Source organism: Eurytemora carolleeae, unplaced genomic scaffold (genome assembly GCF_000591075.1).
Source record: "Eurytemora carolleeae unplaced genomic scaffold, Eaff_2.0 scaffold901, whole genome shotgun sequence".
Lineage (NCBI taxonomy): Eukaryota > Metazoa > Arthropoda > Copepoda > Calanoida > Temoridae > Eurytemora > Eurytemora carolleeae.
Window position 1 is genome coordinate 36,047 of NW_019396793.1, and position 6,812 is coordinate 42,858.

Below are 6,812 nucleotides of genomic sequence, written 5' to 3' on the forward strand. Positions count from 1 at the left end.
CTGTCTCAACCTGGACCAGAAGCATGAATATATCCTGTCTAAACCTGGATCAGGAGCATAAATATATACTGTCTCAACCTGGATCAGGAGCATGAATATATGCAGGTTCAACCTGGACCTGGAGCATGAATATATCCTGTCTCAACCTAGCATGAATATATCCTGTCTCAACCTGGACCAGAAGCATTAATATATCTTGTCAGGAGCATGGATTTGGATATATCCTGTCTCAACCTGGATCAGGAGCATGGAGCATGAGCATGTCTCCTCCTGAATACGATTCAGGAGCATGAATTCGTACATTTTTGTTCACATAGTTGAAATAACTGTAAAGATAGATGTATCAAGATCAAACAGATAACTTTGACAGCTCAAATTCTTTAAGAAAAAAAGGTATTTGATTGTCTAAACCTAGTATAACTACTAGAAAAGGTATTTGATTGTCTAAACCTAGTATAACCTACTAGAAAAATGAGTGCTTAACTCAAATGTTTAAGGTCAGCAAATATTTTTTAATTGTTAAATTGTTAATTTAAATGCTCGGCCGATCGTCTGGTATTTTTCAACCCGATGCACTTCCATCCCCCCAAACGTAACCCAAACTGGGAAAGAGTTAAAAAAGGCAAGAAGTTTAACCCTATCACGATTGTGTCCTCCCCACCCCACCCACGTCGTTTTTTCCATAACTTAAAAATGGCTTACACTACAGCGGCGCGCAAACTACTACACATTTTTAATTTAATAATTTTATACTAATTTTTAAAAATTTGTTTTAAAACCTTCCTGTTACTTTAGCCATAAAAGTTAGACACCTTAAAAAGTTGGATTATTAACATGCCTCAAACATCCCTATCGCAACTGTAAGAGCACAATTAGAGAGAGGGGTAGAATTGGATTGGGGTAAAATCAACCCCCCCCCCTCCTTATTAGCCAAATTGCCCAATCTGGATAGAGTTAAACATGATAGCAAAAGGGTCCGGTTTGAAATCATTAAAAGCCTTTATTTTCTAAGAATTGACAACAAAACGGCCCTCACCCTTTTTAAAAACATACAGCGTACGTCTCTGAACAATATACCACTTTTAAGGGAAAACAATCCAAATGATTCTGACTTAAATTGACTGTAAGCGAAGTTTTAAATGACCTTTTTGCAGTGATGGTATTGTACGGTTCACAACGGTACCCTTTGTCTCTTCAAGTAGAAATTATTATTTTGACAACTGATAATTTTCATTGGTGACTTCTCTGCAAATTTGATTTGTGCATTTCCTTGTCAGGAAAACATTTTCAGAATTTAACACGTTTAAACCCAGAAAACGACATTATTTTTCTTATTTGATCAGAGAAATGATTTTAGCATTGGAATCTTTGCATTGAGGGTCATAAAATTACAATTGCAAGAACAAGTTAAATTTAAAATTTTTGAACCAGTAAATAAAAAATATGTTTAATGTATTTTACATATATAAAAATCCTGTTTTTAAAATCCCCTGGTCAAGAATAATGAATCATGGTTTCCTAATTCCCTCAGGTCAGTTCCCCAATCACGCTAAGCTAGAGGTCCCGGATAGAAGTCCAGTGAGTCTTAAATTTAGAACCTTTTTTCACCCAATAAATGTTTATGTTCTGTACTTTCTCTCTGCCAGACTTTTTTCTTAGGCTATGTATTTAAATTTTATATTATAAATCTTAATTGAGATGTAAAAATATGACTGAAAACACTCCGGTACAGAGAGGATTCACTTGTTGTTATAGTTTTGCGTGTATATCATTATTACTATCCTCTTTATTTATTCTTTAGATAATGCTTTACCAACTTCTCATTCTTCTTATGGAAATCCTTGCACACCATTTCTGAAAAATAATTTTAATTGACACTTTTTGTAAGAAATTCTTAACTTTTGTTTTAAATTTCAAATATAGAAACAGAAAATCATATTAATATTTGATTTAAAAGGATGAAAGGAACCCAAAGATGGATAGAAAAATGTAAATAGTTGACCGTTCCATGCAGACGTAAAAACTAGGTCAAAATTGATGTCATAACTTCTGCTTGGTTTTTACTCCATCTTTAGTCAAAATTAACGTGTCATAGGAAAGTAAATACCTAAACATAAGCTTTACTCCTATTTACAAACCGCTTTGAAAGATGAAAAGTTGTCTTAAGTTAATATTTGCATATGCCTGAGATTATTCAACAAGTTAAGCTTAAGGCTTTCTGATACAATTTTGAATTTCACCTTACTATTGCTTTGTAGTATGTTTATTTCAATTATATACATGGAATTTGTAGTTACATGAAACTGTTTATATATTTTTTATAATTCTGAACATCTTCAAGATTATTATGAATTATGTAAATGTTTGTTTGTTTTTGGCTTGTTTATTTAAACGTATACTGCTAAACCGATCGGGCATAATTTCAGCTGCAGGTCTGTTTTATATGGTTAAAATTCCTATTACTAAAAGCAGAAAAATCTAAAAAATTTTCATTTATATAATCTACTAATAAAGACGTAAGAATAACTATTAGTAGCATGGAAAGTGTCCAAAAGCATATTTTACAATTTACTACACTAATACATTGAAAAACTTAGTTAATTCCTGAATCGTGTTTTAAAGTTCTTTGTTTTTTTTGTTTACCAGAGTCCAAAACTAAAGAACGAAAAGTTTTGACTTAAATTTTAAGTTCATGGTTAAATGCCACTTCTGACTTAATTTAAACCTGAACTTTAACCGTGAGGTTAAATATTTAACCCTGTGGTAAAATATTTAACTCGCCGAAATCGACGAGTTAAAATTTAAACACAGGTTTAAAATCTTGAAATCCTGCATTTTCCCTTTTTGTCTATTATTCAATCATCATTCAGCTGCTGCTGAGAAAGCGGCATTCAACTTAACGATATATTCAAAAGTGAAAACCTTGTTAAAGAAATTTCACGTTTTAGATAAATTAATTTTTGGATGTAAACCCAAAAAACGGTTGTATGTTTTGTTTTCGGTTAAGTAAGAACAGCTGATTAGCGATGGTTATTTAATATTCTCCGTAAATCCTTTTCTCTGATTGGTTCAGATTTTTCCCGGGAAAATCAAATTTAAAATTGAGAAAGTTTAATATTTAAGTAGCTATTCATTATTTTACAGAACTTTTAACCTCGAACTTAAATTCGCGCATTCTTTAGTTTTAGACTCTGGATGCATCATGCTATTCATATTCAAAATGTGTTGGATTTGTTGTTAAAAGAAAATAACTCTATGAATAATTTATAAAAAGAAACTACCTTACAGAGGGTGTTAGCGAAAGATGAAAGGGGCTATAAGGCTTACGTCAAAAATATTCGATGGTGATTGCTACTATTCTTATATGGGGCTGGGCACGTTCCAACTTTTTCTAGCCGTTTCTTTAACGGTTAGTTCCAACCGTTACAAAATAAAAATATCAGTTAGCCCTTAATTTTAAAGGTAATAACGGAACGATTGTTCCGTTAACGTCATTTTCCGCTTTTTTATTACAGTTAGATAACGATCTCAGTTTTATTAACGGCGTTAATGGAAACTTTTTATTAATCTTTAACGGCCTTAGCCCTTAATAGTACCGTTATTACAAAATTAACTGTACATTAACCGTTGACAAATCGTTAACAGCACAGTTTTTAAACTTATATTACAGTACTAACGGCGTAAACGGCGAAAAAAGATTCCTTAACGGTTTATAAAACACAGAAGACGACATTTAAAAACATCAAAACGCGTTAAATTTTTAAATTTTTCAAAAAATGTCATGTACTTTTAATCAGAAAATAACGAAATTTACCGTTTTTAGATTTATAGTTAACAATTTTAACCATTGTTTTTTTAAATGGATAATCCGTTTCATTTATGATTTAAAAATTAATGGTTTTGCCGTTCATTAACTGACTCTTCCGTTAATTTTCGATAACGGAACTTCGCTTTGCCCATTTCTATTGTTATATCTATCTGTTGCTTCTATCAGGAGAAAATGGTTAAATACAACTCATACCGAAGAACGCAGCGTCCATACAAGTTCACAAAGTTACAATATTCGTCTCGGATCGTAAAAAAATCCATTTAATTCTAAAGAAATCATTCAGATCTTACAAACTATAATCATCGATTATTTTTCGACGCATTCTTGTACTCTCAGACAAATAAAGTTTAAAACTGAAGGGAACCTTCAATTTAAGAAAAAAGACTGAATAATTCCTCTAAGGTCGTCTCTAAAGGATCATCCTGTGTGGCTAAAACGGTATTAATTTAGAATTGTTTTTTTTTCCAAAATACATATGTACTTAATATCTCTATTGTAGAAATATACATGACTAGATATTATACAAAGGACACATTTATATTTTAGGGAACTGTTCTTGACCCTCTCACGTCCCCTATTTTCAGAGATGTATACATGCGATATAAAGATTTAGTTTCTTAGTCGGAAATATTAGCGGGGTTTGAGTGAGGGGGAGTTAGAGGAGGGAGGGGGAGGGAGAGTGAATTATATGTATCTCCGACTATACTGGTTCCAACGGAGGAGGGAAGGAGGTCGGAATTGAACAGTAAACAGTGAACTCTCATACTGTAGGGAGCTAGACAGCATAGCCAACTATACTCCTAAAACATGAAAAACTTTTTTTCTGACAATTTTATAATGTTTTTATCTCAAGTGCAGTTCATGGTTTGCAGTTGTCAGGCAGTTTAAGCCAGTTGTAGAAACATTACATAACATGAGAAAGAACAATGATGAAAGATTGAACAATACAATCGAGCTGAATTATAGATCCAAGTTTTTACATTATTTATTAATGTTCATGATCAAGAACACATTAACGAATCAACCCCTCTTTCTATCCGTTATTATATTCTTTTTTATATTTATATACTACTACTATATACTGTCATTTTAATCTTAACTGACTATCAATTTTTAAAAAAACCATTCCCAATTTACAACGGTATCCTTAATAACATAATTCATACTTGACAACGCGTTTACGGCTACCGTGGTGAAACTCTATCAATGAAGGTTCACTCGAAATTACTTTTTAAAGCTCCTTTTAATTTTTTTATATTTAGTTAGACTTACTAAAAGACCTGTTTTTGGTGAAGATAAAACATTTTATCGTTTTGAAGCGCGCGCTAATGCCAAGTATAATTTAACTTTCTTTTGTTGAAGGGTTTATTTCTGTTTCCTAAATATATTCATATTGCTTAATAATTACAGTGCATATGTTTTTATTATCAGAATTTATAAATTTATTTATTATGACAATAGTTAAAAACAACTTAGCTAACATGTGTGTATAATGTATGCACTGCAGTACACCTGAACGGATTTAAGTATTCTACACCCTGAAAACTTAAGCAGTAATACCAGCTTGGGAACCCAGCTTTGCCCGACACCTTGTTTTTCTTATGAAAAGCAATCTGCTCAATCTAGAAGTTTTAATCCCAGCTAAAAACATTCCCGTGGCTCTACCAAATTTTCTAATCGAAATTTGAGGTCAATCTGTAAGGGGTTCATGAGTTATGATTGGGCATAGACACATACCTGTAGACATTACTTTACAGACACAATTAGTTTATAAATGTTTTTAAAATATTTATTCGTCTTATGTCTGAATATAACTTTTTTTTAGCAAATCCTACACCTATCACCAGTCTGCCTTATTTCAATAACGATTTCTAATAAAAATATGAAAAGCTTTTACATTTTTATGATATTATTTGACCTTTTATTATTGGAATAAAAATTGACCAAGATCTGGAGTAAAATGTTTATTTTACATGGTGTCCAAACTTTAGACGTAAACCAAAAATTCAAAAAGCCCTTGACAAATGAATATTGGATGTAGATACATATGTCACATATTGAGAAAATTTTTTCATTTTTACATTTGTTGGTGCATATTTCCCTGCTCCATCGCTCTTAAATAAAGATGCCATGCACGCGCCCCCCCCCATTGAAAAGCTACCATACAGACGCCCCCTCCCTTCCTCACAAAAAAAGTAGAGCTGATATCGTATTCAGCTTTAAGAAACTATTGTTTATATTTTTTTGTCTTTAATTAGAAAATAATGATAAAAAAATTGATATTTTATATTTCTATTAAGGGACTTTAAACGTAATTGTATGGAGGGTCACTTTAAATTACTCTCACAGTCCCTTCAAAAAGAATAAATTGTTATCTGTTTTCTGTAAGTGATGAAGTAAGGTTGTGTTGTCAAATCAAATCAATGAATAGAAATATATGGATTATGTCAAACACTCCTCGGAGAGTAGAACATACATCAAATATTATCTATAACATACTAAATAAAAGAAATACAATCCGTATCAGCATAAAGAAATACATTTGAAATGGTTTCTAAACATGAAAATTTTCTTTAGTTGATTTCGGTCTTATTATTTTTTTTTCGGCTTTACCAGATAGATTCAAAGAGTTGAAAGGAACCAGAGCGCTTCAGCCACAATTTGAGAATCAACAATTTTGCACTCTTTGGTTGATCGAAACTAGTTAGAAATTAAAAGTATTTTATCTTTTCGAACATGAATAAAGGTGTGAATTAGTTAGTATGAAGCATATTGATAGCTATCAATACCACTTGGTTATATACAGTTACACCCAATTGATGTACACCCCATTCATGCACAGTGTGCAGTGTGCACCCCATTCATGTACAATTTTACAGTTTGAACCATATCAAATTAAACCAATTTAATGGGCACCATGGGTATTCCAGGTTTTCTTTTTCGTACTCTAAAGAAACGAAAATACGCAAAAAAAAGCAAAGTT